At 40.1% G+C, this 14,547-nt stretch overlaps 1 protein-coding gene across 23 annotated transcripts in view; it reads left to right on the forward strand.

Annotated features, from left to right (window-relative positions):
• CRB2 (crumbs cell polarity complex component 2) overlaps positions 1-14,547 on the forward strand; it is an 80,498-nt gene that overhangs the window by 3,573 nt on the left and 62,378 nt on the right. For 21 of the 23 annotated variants that reach the window (XR_015703661.1, XR_015703662.1, XR_015703663.1 and 18 more), the window contains one exon: positions 9,626-9,710. The exons of the other annotated variants lie outside the window; for them this stretch is intronic. The gene's annotated coding sequence lies outside the window, so the exon portion shown is untranslated. The remainder of the gene's footprint in view (positions 1-9,625; positions 9,711-14,547) is intronic. 23 annotated transcript variants of the gene reach the window in all.

Below are 14,547 nucleotides of genomic sequence, written 5' to 3' on the forward strand. Positions count from 1 at the left end.
ACTGCCTGAGGGAAGAGGTATTTTTCTCTTGTTATAACACAGAAAAGAAATCTCTGTTTCAGGCTTACCATTGTCCAGTGACCCAGTTCTTTACAGGTTTCAAATTCTGCCTTTAGACATGTACTAGAGTTAATGGGATTTGTGCAAAGGTATCTGAGGACAGACTTTGAACTGGAAAAAAATAACTCTGTATGAGGCATGTATTTTAAAAATCTTCATAGAAAAAGCTATCTTTACATGTGAAATTAGTCTCATAAGCTTCACAAGAACTTAAAAATAACAAAAAATTGGAGAATTTGAAAAGGAACTTGTTTGACTTTACATCTTTTTAATGTATAAAACAAATAATTCCATGTGCTTAACTTGAATTTCAGTGGGACTAATCACACATTTAATGTGGCTGTTTGCGTGCTTTGAAATTTGGCAGTGTTTGAATACTTTCCAGGCAGGAGGCTTGGATTTAGGAAGGTGATAAGCTAAGAAGATGACTTGCAAATGTGAAGTGTTTTGAAGAAAACCTTGAAGTTTGAAAAAGCAACTCATCTTTAATGATAAGAATGAAGTCGGAAACAATTCCACGCAACATAGAACAGTGTCCAGAGCCACTCTTCTGCCTTGCTGTATTTGCTTGTGTGGAGAGAAGTCATGAGAAAAGAAGGGAAGTAGAATGCCAAAGGATGCAGAATACAAAGTGGAAAGTCATGATGTTGTCTGGCTTCTACAAAAAACCCCAACACCACGGAGAGCAGAAAGTGAAAGTTACAAGGTTATAATATAAGCAGCGTAAAAATAGATGTTGAGCGGATTAAAGCTGCATTCACAAAGGGTAAACACTTTTTAAAAAATCCCCTATCTTTGCAGGGCGACTGTGCAAGTATTAAAACCCAGAGTCAATAAAAATATTTTTGCAAGTCTGCATTAAAATCAAAGGCTAAATATCTGAGTAGTCAATTGCTGGGAGTGGTCTGGGGTGCGGGAAGGGAAACCAACAGTGAAAACTTGGCAGATTTTAATTGAATCTGTTTCTCTGCAGGATGTGGGCAGAAGATGCACAGTGGGGGGAAAAGAAACGTGAGATGATATCAGTACTAGAATAGTCTTTGCTAGGGTAGATAAGCATTGCTTATGGTAGGTGTAACTGTGTGGGTATTGAGCTTCTGAAAGCATATCCAAGTCTTAACCAAGCAACTCTCCTTACACCCTGCTTGTGCTGGGACCGATGTGACTTAAGCCTGGGCTCTCACCACGTAGCTGGGAGCGCGAGTACTGTTGAGTTTCACTTTAACATGGGCTCTAACCTGTCTGTTTCCTAGTGAGGATCCTGCAAAAGCTGATTAACTGAGTTCATGTTTGGTGGTTCTCAAGTACCATCTCGCTGTTCCTCGAGCATCCCACGTTGTCCCTAGGTTTCAGAATTTACCTTCTTTTGTGTATACTTGATCCCAGCTTTTATTGTTTCGTGTCATTCCATTCTGTCTTCATTTTTGTCTGGCCCGCAGCTACTAGCTGGTTAATCTGTGGCATGATGGTAGCAGAGAGTTTTATTCTGAAAAATGCTTACAAGATCTGTATTCATTTTTTTAAAAAGTGTATCTCGGGCATAAAAGGGAGAGAATGAAGCAGATGACTGTCCAGTGTAGAGGGTACTTACAAATCTAGAGCCTGTGCTGCAAAACAAAAGATGACATACATAAATCTGGCAGTTCTGTGTGTACCTAACTCATTCCTAAGAGTTTTACAGACTACTTGCTAATATCTGGTGCAATCCTGAATGATAGTTGTTTGACTTTGGACTGGAGCAAAGGAGATAAAATGGTAGTGGAGGAAAATTGGACATGAAAAGAGGAGGAATCACACCATGAAACGTACCACAGTGCTCTTCGAGTCCCCGAGCAAGCTGTGTGGGGTAGCGTTTCAGAGATCTTTTTAGCAATAGGGATGAGGATCAGCTTGAAAAGCAAGCAAAACTGGAACCAAGTAGTGGGAAATACTTTCAGGTTATGAGTAATGCAATTATTAGAGAGGCTACTGTGTGCACTGTGGTGGATTTAGCTTCAAATAAGAACAGAAGTTATGCCACGTGTGATTGATTCCAGGTTGGGTTACAATTTAGAAGTGCAATTAGTGAGTCATTTGCTACTTTTTATCAATTATTAAAAACAACAGAGGTCTAGGTTAAAAAAAAAAAGTGCATATCTCGATATGTGGTGCTCTACTTGTTAATGTTCTGATTTCACATTTCTGTTTGATGTGTCCTAGCGTTGCTGAGTGTCATGGTGCAGAGTGTTCCTTATACTCGCAAGTGAATTGCTATATGCTGTACCAGCACTCAGCATTTACGGTCTCTTTGGTATGACCCTGTCACTGCATCCCTTCCTTACTTTGTTTGGCTGGAACCAGCCCAAGTGAAGTTGTCTATAGTGAACCTGCAAATCGGCAGCTTCCTGAACCATTTGGAAACAGAAGTGCTTTAATGTTATTTTTATAGATGCTGTTTAGGGCACAGTGCAATGTAGCTAGCCTTGGCCATCCTAACATCTACATTGTTTTGTAGACTGTGCTGTCTTCAGTCCACTAGTTGTATTCTCACCCCCATCTGGCAACTGCTGAATGTATAATTAAAACTTTTCCAGTAGTGGCCGTGACAAAACTCATAGCAGTAAACAGGCTTCTTTAAAATATGAGCATGTGTCATGGTTTAACCCCAGCCAACAGCTAAGCACCACGCAGCTGCTCGCTCGCTACCCTCCAGTGGGATGGGGGAGAGAATCAGAAGGGTAAAAGTGAGAAAAGTCATGGGTTGAGATAAAGACAGTTTAGTAGGTGAGGCAAAAGCAACACGTGCACGCAAAGCAAACCAAGGAATCCATTCCCTCCTTCCCATGGGCAGGCAGGTGCTCAGCCATCCCCAGGAAAGCAGGGCTCCATCACGCGTAACGGTGACTTGGGAAGGCAAACGCCATCGCTCCGAACGTCCCCCCTTCCTCCTCCTTCCCCCAGCTTTACACGCCGTGCGTGACGCCATATGGTGTGGGACAGCCCGGGGGGCAGCTGTCCCGGCCGTGTCCCCTCCCAGCGCCTTGTGCCCCCAGCCTGCTCGCTGCTGGGGTGGGTGAGGAGCAGAAAAGGCCTGGACTCAGTGTCAGCACTGCTCAGCAGGAGTGAAACCATCCCTGTGCTATCAACACTCTTTCCAGCACAAATCCAAACCACAGCCCCATTCCAGCTACTGTGAAGAAAATTAAGTCTATCCCAGCCAAAACCAGCACTGTGTGCATGTTTTCTGCTGAGATTGTTTCATTGTGGTGTGTGTCCCAGGAATATTTCCTGAGAAATCAAAACTTTTTAGTTAATTTAATGGTTTTTCTCAAAATATGGATTGTAGCACCCAGGATGGGAAAGAGAATGAAGTCTTTCAAAGGACTGCTGCCATAGTGCTCATCACGGATGTAGGAGAGGGCACATGATGACTCCTGTCACTGTGGAGAAAAAAAAAAAGTAATTTTCATTCCTGTCTCAAAGTGTTTCTGCAGTTTGGTGGAATCTAACAAATTCTTATTGATGGTGTGATATCAGTCCCTACAGAAAGGGAAGTGAGATGAAGCGCTAGTTACTGACTTCATACCCTCTAACATCACTAATACAGCAATTGCGGGCCCTGGGGAAAACCAGAGTGAACAGACCATGGGAGGTGGCCAGGCTCACGGCCTTTCTCGATATGGTATCTCCCGTTGCTGCTTTCAGAGACACAATACCAGGCTACACAAGAGCATTGATCTGACCCAATAGAGCGTTCTTTATGCAGTAGGAAGGCCTGGAAACGAAAAATATTGCCAACCTTCTAGGAGCGTTTAATTAAAATTTCTAATAAAGGTGGGGCCCTAAATGATCATCTGAAGTCTTCTGATCCTGAACATCTCTCCTTTGGGAAATGGGGTGTTGATATATCATCTGGCCTTTAACATCTGTATTTTCTTGTGAATGGAAGTGCTTTTACCTGTTGTGCACATGGGAATATGGGGTGACTGCTGCTGGTTACAGGGCATCTCTGCCTGTATGGTCTGTGCAAGGAAAGGTGGCAGAAAGAAGGTTCTGCAGTCATGTTGTAGCGGAGCATGTGGGGTTGGCAGTGTCTTATACAGCAGGTTTCTCATTGCAATTTAAGGGCATAAAGTTCCAAAGATTGACTGTTGGTCTGCAACTCTCCTCCCTAGAGAAGCCTGGACTGTATGAGCAGACATCCAAAGTAGGACTGAACTTCACAGAGGAGTCCACAGTTTTCAGTCTTAATACTTTAAATTACACATTTGAGATTTGATCCTGTGATTGCTTAACCCTCTCAATGATTGTGGTTGATGTGGTTAGCACCTATATATTACTGGGATTATAGGCATGATGAACCAATCTGGAAATCAGCTGTTTTTTCCATTGTGTGGGTAGGCTATGATGCATGTTTATCTCATATCAATATGAGATAAGTATTTTCATATATATCAGTGGCAAGTAGATAAATATTTGGGGGAATATTAAGGTCCTTTCTCGAAAAATGATGATACAGTTGTAAGGGTTATTGTTTTAGGGAAGAGTGTGATTGGACCAGAGAAGGCAAGACAGGAGTTTAGGGCAGGTCCTTAGGTAGATATATTAGAGTGGTTTTCTTCCTTTTCCTTTGAAGTTTAGGATTGAAAACCTGCCATCATTCTGAAGTAGAAACAACTTGGGTGGCCTTTTTATCACTAATAGGCAGAGTAACTAGGCAGGACTGTGACTCCACTGAAAAGAGGCTCTGTCATGCAAGAGGTTTTCCAGGTCAAGGTTAGAAGCAAAATATCTCTCATCACATGAGCCTTTATACTGCACCCGTATTTTCTAAATGCTTTTGGCTTATCTTTAATGTTTATGCTGCTATCAAAAATAAACCCAGCTTCCATCTCTGCGGGTGTTGTATTTAACATCAACAGTGAATAGGCTTTTTCATTCCTAAATGCTAATTTTCTTTCTGTTTTCAATCCGTTTCTGGTACAAAAAGTTTTTGTTTTCAGTGTTTTTTTTTTTTTTTTCTCTTTTTCTCTTTGTTTTTTTAACTGCATGTTTTCTCCTTCCCATATCTGTTTTTGTCTATGGTGATCTGTATTTTTTTCATGGAAGCAGTAGCTGAGTGTCTATCAATGACCCTGAAGCCTAGAACTTGAGTCAGAGTTTATCTGAGTGCAGCTGGCAGTACAGTCATAATAATAAAAATAATTTAAAAAAAAAAGCTTTACCAAGATTCATTTTCATCAACAGAAAGTGGAGAACTCTTAGAAATAATAGTAATTGGTAGATAGAAATAAAACGCTTTGAACCGTGGTCAGAGATCTGGTCTAAAAATCTTGCTATAATGAGAATTTTGGTTATAATGAAGTAGTTTTATAACTTCATTAAAAATTCTGTGAGACTACAGCCAGAATCCAATGGCATTTGGAAACCGTTCACAAGCTGTACCCTTGGGATGAAACACTGACCTTGTTGAAGCCTATGTGAGTGTTTCCTGAATGTACTGGTACCCAAACTGAGTATCGCAACATGGGGTCAGAAGAGTTTTTAATTCGGAGTCTATTCATCTCAAAGTAGTTGCGGTTCTAGAACAAACAGATGTGGTCCAGTACACTAAAACCTAGATCTGACAAAGGGGTGTTGGCAGGTCCCTCTAACCAGAATCACAGTAGAAAGCTTACTCTTTGGAATCTGTTTTGTCTCTTTTGCGGTAACGTGCTGTGTTCCTTGCATTGCATGAACTAGAAGTAACCTTTCAACACTTGAGACTCTTTACTCCATGTACCCAGTATGCTGCTGCTCGACTAACTAGTATTGTCATGTAAAGGGATAAATGGGAAACAGATCTGCAACAGATACAGGTCATGTTCCTGACATTAAGTGTGTACCTCAAAGCTTCATAAACTTTGATATGCCAAGTCGTTTAGTCGTTTAGTAGCTGGAGATTTCAGTAAGTCATGACTAGCAAATGAGTCGCATGTGCTGCTGAAACACTGTGAAAGATTTGGATGTCTGTGTCGTATGAGGTATGTAGACTGAAATGCTGACTATCAAATTTGAAGTATATTGGATTTGCCCTTTAAGGGAAAATTGAGCCCAGTCTGTAAAGATGCTTCCCTGGACAGCCCAAGTGTTTGGTAGAATAGATATCCTTGTGACGACCATACATCAGGAAAGAATCTCCCAGGGTTATTAGCCCAAGTGCAAGTCTGAAACGGTCAGATTAGGTCGGTAGTTTCAGAAGACTGTAATCAGCTATAATTTAGAGAGTCTGTCAACCTAATATGGTAAGGAAGGTAGCAAACTTTATTCCCATAATCCATTTTGAGGAAGCAGGAGCCTATACAGATGTGCAGGGTGGAGCCATTCTGTAATTTGTAGGGATCAGTAGGAGTCTAGAAATGAACGAATGAATGAAATGTTTGAAAATTTAGAAGACTGATCTCCATGCCAAGACTGAAGGAGCTGCAGGTCGGAGGCCAGCTCGAGGAGAGACGGTAAAGGATTTTAAAGTAAGGCAACAGCAGGGGACAGGTACCTACCCTGGGTATGACAGGGTACTGTACTGGTGTACGGTAGATGTGGCAACATAGATTAAACCTGAGGCGTCTGAAGAGAAATGTGCCTGTATTTTCGGGAGAGTGTATTTTACATATGTTTTCTCATGTTTAGTGTAACACATCTATGAGTGTAGAAATGCCTCGTTCTGTGTGTTGTCTTTGCTTCATGCCTTAGATTAGAAGGTTCCCTTCAAATTTTTGATCTCAATTCACTTGCATTAGGAGTGGGAAGTTGAAGGCTGTTGATGTATCTTGTTTCTTTTTTCTTTTTTTTTTTTAATTAACTCACCAAATAATTTTAATGCAGGTATGTATTGTTATCCTATTTTGCTTTCCTATTATAGATGCTATTCAACAGTTCTACCTCTTATATTTTGGTGTGCAACCTTTCTATCATTTAGCTCAACAAATAAATGCAAAAATTCTATTAAATGCAAGTGTTCACGGAGCTATGACTTTTTATTTATCCCACTTGCTATTTGATGACCTAGATGATTTCAGCTCTACTAATTACTTATTTAAGGACTATTGATCTCTCATGTTTCTTCTGGGAGGCCTTACGGAATAGTATATCACACAAATAGCATTATAGTTGCCTGCAGATTAAGGCAAGCAGACAGACTGTTGTAACATTGTAGTAACCAGGCAGGTGGCTTATTTTAGGCTAAGTTCTATGTGAAATATTTATGTACTGATTTAAATACTAAAGAGCTGGAGTTCACACAGTACCGAGAATGCAGCTATATTTCAGTCAGCAGTTGAATCTTCCTAGTGGAAAGCCCCGCAATTGTGTTCTAAAGACGTTCAGCAGTTAGGGCCCTTTGCTGGGAGCCACCGAGGTCTGAGTCGCTGTCCTGGGCTTTCCATTCCTGGAGTGCTAGTGTAGTCACTGCCGAAAGATAACAAGAAGGCTGTGAAATTTAGTACATACAGAAGTGTTGTAGCATTGAGAGTTAACATCTGATCATCGTCATTCATTATGTTTTCCTGACGGCTTTTTCAGGATAGCATTTAAAATGCTCATATTTAACATTAAAAAATCCTCATATATATATATATATATATATGGCTCCGTAGGGCTGATCTTTGACATTTTCCTGCTCCATATCCCAAAGCGTTTTGTGTTTTATGTCATCAGTCAGCTTTTGCAGATAGTGATACATTACCCCCGTCAAGTCTCTAATAAGGTGCTGTGAAACAAGTTTACTGAGACGGAGTGTTGGGATGTTCCTGCTGACTTGTAAATAGGTCCTCTTTCCTTGACAAGAGAAAAGTGGCTAATTTGATTTGTTTCTGAACACCAGGAGGGTCACTGGAAGCGGGCACTGAAATACAGAAATAAGTGCTCCTGATGTCCCTTGGGGGGAGACTTTCTTCTCAAGTTCTGTTTACATCGCTTGATCTAATAGATAAGTTGAGTTCAAGCTTACAGGTTTGATAGTTGTATTATTCAAGTCACTGCTCTGTGGTCCAGGTGATCTGTACTGCAGGGTGAGAGACGGAGACCAGTTACTAATAATTTAGTCAAGATCTGGGGGAGATGAGAACTCATTGCATGGGATAAACTTTAAGTAGTCTTCCAAAATATCAACTACCATTTTCCTTACCTCCTGACAGTTGTAAAAGTCTCTTTCCTTTTATGTTTTATTTTGCGTTTTACTTTGGCATAGAAGCATAAGCCAGACAAATTAGGTAGCAGTAGCTTTTGGTAGATGCAGAGGTGGCACCTAACTCTTGTAATTCCAAATTCTCTATGTTAGTCTTCCGTGTGAAAGAGAAAATAGAGATTGCAGCGTGTGCAAGAACTCTGTCTGGAGTGGATTGGAAAGAGTTGTGCGTCGTCGGGGCCAGCAGAAGGTACACATTGCTGCTTCTCTGGAGGTGTCAGGAAGGAAGGAGGCTATCCTCTCTGGTAACTTGTGTGGTAGTTCAGATATGCAACTGGAAGTTTAGGTAGTGGGGCTATTATCCTTCTCTGTCACTGTAGTTTGGTGTGCAACACGAGTAAAATCTCCAAATTCTTCTGTGTTTTGGTTCATCCTGTCTATGAAATGGGGGATAGTGGTGATCTACTGACGGTTTATGGAGTTTGCTTAAAAATGCTTGCTGTACCTCTTCAGGTAAGGTATTCCAGACCAGTCCATATGACAGAGAAGAATAATGATCTATCTAGTTTCAAGACTTCACTACTGCTGGTGCAAACTACTTTCTATCTTTTTTTTTTCCTTTAAGTAATTCCACCCTCTGTCCTGCATTTCCCTTTCAAAGAAAAGCAGCATGCTTTTCTAAGGGATGTTGAAGATGGTGGGTGTTTTGATCATGCTTAAATGTTACTGATGACGTTTCTCTTAGTTTGCTAATAAAAGCCAGGAAACTTTTCTGAGATTCAGTAAGGGTTCCTTTTAATTTATTTTGCATATTCCCAATTAATCTTTACGGACAAACTTTTTCCAACTTTGATAAGTGATTAAATGGGATATGTGAAGTGTATGCAGTATTTTTAAAGGATAATTTCCTATGGGCACTTCAGTAGGGAGAGTACTAATGAACGTTCATAATTTATATGTTTGAAGCCAACACGGTGTATTTGTTGTAGATATCATTCAGTGTAAAAACGTTTCATTGTGTGCAAAATTAAAGTGTTTTTAAATTACTGGAAAATTTTAAGTGTGGAAGTCAAAGGAAAAAGGAGGTTTTCCTGTTTCCTTTCAGTTCTGCTGCATTGTGCATCTTGCAGTTAGTAACCAACCTGCGTATCAGCACTCCCACTGGATAACAATCTTCCAGGCTTATGCTGCTTGTACCCTGAAGCACAGCTGCTCTTCCCAAGGGACAGGGAGAATGCAGTCAGCGCTGCTTCTCTATTCTGTACTCACTAATTGATCTCTGGCTTGGTGACTTCCAGCAAGGTCACAGAATTGGCAGCTACGGAAACAGTGTTCTATGGAAAATTTAAAGGGGAAGAGTAAAAGTACCCAGCATAGGATGTTTTGTTTTTTTAAAAATTCATAAATATTTTTATTTGTCAGGTCTTCAGTTTTGCTTCTGTAGAAGTCTGAAACTTTGAAAGAACTGATACCAGAAGTTGTCCATCGTGACCTGTTCCTTCAGTTTGTGAGTAATGCCCTATCCTGAAAATTGTTCTGTTATCGCTTTGTAATTCTACTTCTGTCTCTATTATAACAGGGCATCAGCATTCTAATTATAGTTCAGATCCCATAAAGGCAAAATGATTTCTAAGCAAGCATAGTGTGATCTTCTCAAATTTCTTTCTTTGCAGAAGACTTGTCATGCTGGCCTTGAAATGCATCCACGTGTGTGTTTTTGCAAAAGGGCTTGAAATCATAGATGCTGCTTTCTCAGAACTGACTCTGATTAATTCAGGCGCTTTATTATTTGAAATGTGATGGAAATTGGGGGTTAAAAAAACCCAACAACAAACAAACCTAAACTGTCAGTCTCCAAATGCCATTGTCTGTGTTGCTCATTAAACACTATGCAAGTAGCGCTCACTGTCTTTGTCATTGTTACAGTAATGCCCTTTTTATAATGCTCTGAATGCTGGGGCTGTGCTCAGCAGGTAGCATTACAATGCACATGGACTCTGTTCCAGGGCCACATGCTGTCTGTTACGCTGTTCTAGTTGAGCCCTTCTGAGGATATTTACGTGCTTTTTTAAAGCTGTGTAGCATGCTGCATGTGTCTAGTCTAGCAAAAACATGTGAGAACTGCAAATAAAAAGATGCATTAGCAAATCTTAAGTGCTTAAATACTTTCAAAGCAGAAGAGTCTACAGGGTTTGAATAAAGGAAATGGTCCAAACTGCATGAATGCAAGACTGGAATATTGAGAGCAGAATTAAGCTGTACTGCATTATAAGGGGTTTCAGGAATAGCGTGGCAGAGATGGGAAAGGGGTTTGGTTGACCTGGTGAGACTTGTGTGATCTAGAAATACAGGGATCTTCCCAAAATTTTGTGAAGATACAGATCTGTTATAGGAAGAAGTTGATAAAGCTGCACTTTCCAGCTAACGCGTGCAGCACTTGAGGCACCAAATATGCAATATACAATTCTAAAACTAGGCACATTTCAGGAAATAGAGGAGTACCTGTGTGGAGTACACGTAAATATAAATAGGCCTTGGTATAATAGGGGGGAACCAGTTATGGTAATTCCCCACCTATGCTGAAATAAGAGGCAAATGGAGATTTCACAACTCTAATGGCTGTGACTTGGGTTTGGAAAATATTCATGTAGTGGATGAAAAAATATTCTAAGTGACATAGTTCTGAATTAATGGAAGTTTGTTAGACAGTATATTCAGTCTCTGCAGTAACTACTTCTGTTGAGAATTTGTAAATTATGCTAAATAGTTGGTTTCTCTCTTACGCATACGCAGTTACTGCCTGCTCTGATTTTAACCCATATTTGTTTCTTCATGGAAAGTTAACAAATCTTCAGTAGTAGTAGTAATTATTCTAGATCCTGAAAGTTACCACTACAGAAACATCTTGGTGTATTTATGCTTACGCTCTGTCTTAATTTAGAGTGTCAGAGGAGGTCCACAATATTTGGATAAATGCATACTTTGTAAATAGAGCACTCCTATTTGATGAAGTGCAGCTGGTGTACATAGAGCCAGCCTGGCTAACCTGGTAAATTGGCTGGATGAATTTCAGTTAATTGAAGTTTTATGAAATAGTTTATACTAAGATGATCTTTAATTATGTCAGTGTTTCTAGATTAGAGTTTTCTTGTGTGGAAAAAATAGTTATTATTAGGTGAAATTATCATTTTTTTGGAGGGTTTGTGATATTTATTTCTGAGGTTAAATGCCTGTGGTTTATAAACTCTGTCCTGAACTTCAACTCGTACAGTCTGTGCAAAGCTTCCTGTCAGAAAAAACAGCTGATAAGTTACTTGTCCTTAAAGAGCCCTTTTCCTCATCCTGCTTTACTAACTATTGTATAATTGGAAGCATTCTGGCTTGGAGCACGTCAGCAGTGATGTTCTGCAACTTTGTGTGTAACTTGCTCTGAATGGCATTGTGGAGTTGGAGACTTGGGTAGAGAGGAGTAAAGGCTGGGGACCAAGTTCGTAGCAGAAAGAGTCCGTATGCCCAAGGTTAGGCATAAACATAGCTCAGTGTTCAGCTCAATCCTTCTGTAAAAGTCCTGCAAATGTGAAATTGTCAGTTCCCTTTATTTATAGATCAAATGAATAGTTATTGCTGTATGTATTTTTGAGGTTCACGATGTCATGAAGGTTTTAAAAAGACTGTGAAACAAAAAGTGGAGAGCATAGATGCAATTTGCAGAGATCCCCTTGGCTTGACTTAGAAGATTATTCTTGTGGCTAGACCTTGCGGCTTGCTCCTGCGTTGGGCAAAGCTGCTGAAGTCATGGGGCTGCCCCTCTCGTGGGATGGAAGCTTGTGGCCATAGAATCAGAGCTGTTGCAGCATCTTTAAGGAACAAAATACGCAGCTTCCTAGGAAGTGGAATGATAAGGAAGGTCTCATGAAGTAGACATTCAGAAGCGTCTGTTTGTAGAATATTGTTTATTCATGTTGTGAACCAAATCACAGTAAGTAACATACGGCGTTTATAGTTTCTTTCAATAAGCTAGTAATTGAATTATCAGCTAAAGACTTAAAGATTAGACATGAAGTCTTCGGAAGAGGCGTGTAGAAGCAAGCCTAATTCGATTATTGCAGCAAATCTGTTTTCTGTTCATTGTGAGTTGAAGCAAGTAGTTTGATGGTTCAGAACGTCTTATGCTCTTTCTGTTGGTGGTGTTCGACGTTTTAACTCTTGTGTGAGACATGATACCACAGAGGGGAAACAGAAAATGAATGTGTTAAATTGTCATGAACCCCCAAGCTAATGAATTGATTTGATACTGTTTATTCTACTAGAACTCAAAGCGATTAATTGAATAAATGTTTAAGTTTGAATCTTTAATTTGTCTATAAATATGTATAGCAATTAATGAGGAGGCAAGAAATAATCTTGCGAGTCACCTTGGGCAGAGAATAAGCATGCACGATGCATTCTTGGGAACCAGAAATGTAATTATGGTATCTAACCTCTGCCACCAAGCGGCAGTTGGATTTCACTGCCTATCGTGGGCCCCAGCCGGAGGAGGTCTGGCTGCAAAGCTGCACTGCTAATCAGCAGGCCACCATTGTCACTGCTCCAAGGGAAGGTCATTGTGCCTAAGGGAAAGACAAAAGCACAAATATTCTTTATGCAAAATTAGACCTGGAGTTTCAGAAGTTTTCCCAGCACAAAACAAACATCAGCCTGCACGTGTGACTCTGTATCTGAAGTTCACGGCTACTGTTTTCCGCTTGAAACTTAGCTTCGGGGATCAGTGTTTAGTATTTTGCCCAGTGCAAGGTACAGACCCAGTCTAAAGAGGTGGTGGGGGAAGTGGAAGAATGTTTCTTCTTGATGTCTGACTATTGAAATGGATAAGGACAGACCAACCTGTGAAACTGTCTCAGAGGATTAATCATCTACCTACTACCACTTCTGTAAAAAGTCTTTATTTAGGTATAATACAAAACCGTGTGTTTAAAATGAAGACCATAAAATAGAAGACAAAAGCAAATGGAAAGAAGAGAATGGAATTAAGGATATAACACAGGAGTCGTTATACTAATGAGTCATTTGTATATGTGTACTTTTATTATAGATCGACTACAGCAGTGGCAGAACTTGATATAATGGTTAACGCAGGTGTTGTCACCACTATGTGTGTAGTCATAGCGTGACAACGCTAAAAAAAAAAGTTGACTTTTGTTTCCCAGTGACATTACAGCTATATTCTATGACATTATAAGAGTTGATTCGTTTCTGTCCCTCACAAAAAAGGTGGAGGGTAAATATTGAAATAGAGTAGCAAGAACAGTCCTGTTTTTCAGCAGAACAGTAACATTGCTGATTAGATAAAGTCCCAGAATAATCTGAACAATTCTGGGACTTGCCATACATTACAGAACCAGTGACTAATGACAGGCGTGATGTGTATTCTGTATTTAAACACTTCACATTAAATCAGTTAGGTCTTAGAGGCTTATAGGTGTACAGTACCTATGTATTCTGTTATTCTCGAACAGTATTTGGGCTAAATAAGAGTACGGCAGGGTACAGGAGAGAGTTTTTGCTCACCAGCAATGTAAATGTATTCATCTGAGGGGGCTACAGGGAATTTCTTAGGCACATGGGACAGCTTCTTGCAGTGAGAATGGGTGTGCAGATTCTCTGGGAATTATAGGATTCCATTAAACTGGAGCAAACCTGTTGTAGGGCACGTTCAGGTCTTATCCTGGGTGAGGAAATACTATTGCACAGTGCTGCTTCTTTCCACCAGAGTTCCTGTGTGCCCTCTGTTCCATACAGAATTCAGAGGCAATACGTAATTAAAGGACTATAAAGCCACACTTACTTTCAAAGCTTTAAATTACTTGGTGAGCCAGAGGTGGTGTTGGCCTCGTCTGTGCTTTTGCTTTGCCTTTTTCTATCGTTTGTTGAAACAGTGGGGACCACAGTCTGATCAGTCAGAAACTATTGAGAACCACTACCAAAATGTTAATCAGTACTAACTGATTGTCAGGATTAGTATTATATTAGAAAAAAGTATAACTATATAATTAATTTGCAGTTGATACTGGAAAATACCAGTGTGTGCCACAGATACTCATTTCCTCTTGTTAGCAACATCTTTGTAAAGTATAGCCTTTTCAAAGGAAAAAAAATCCCTAACTTGTTTTCCTCTTGAAGCACGCAGATCTCAGTAACAATAAAAAAACTGCATTGAATTGCTGAGACTGGCACACTTCCTAGGAATAGTGTCTGTGTAGCAAATGAGTGCGTATAACATCTGTTTTCTCATACAGGTCTACAACAAAGACTGGCTTACACATGGAATAAAAAGGAAAAAAAAT

This window comes from Nipponia nippon, unplaced genomic scaffold (genome assembly GCF_047370975.1).
Source record: "Nipponia nippon isolate SJK-2023a ecotype South Korea unplaced genomic scaffold, ASM4737097v1 scaffold_16, whole genome shotgun sequence".
NCBI lineage: Eukaryota > Metazoa > Chordata > Aves > Pelecaniformes > Threskiornithidae > Nipponia > Nipponia nippon.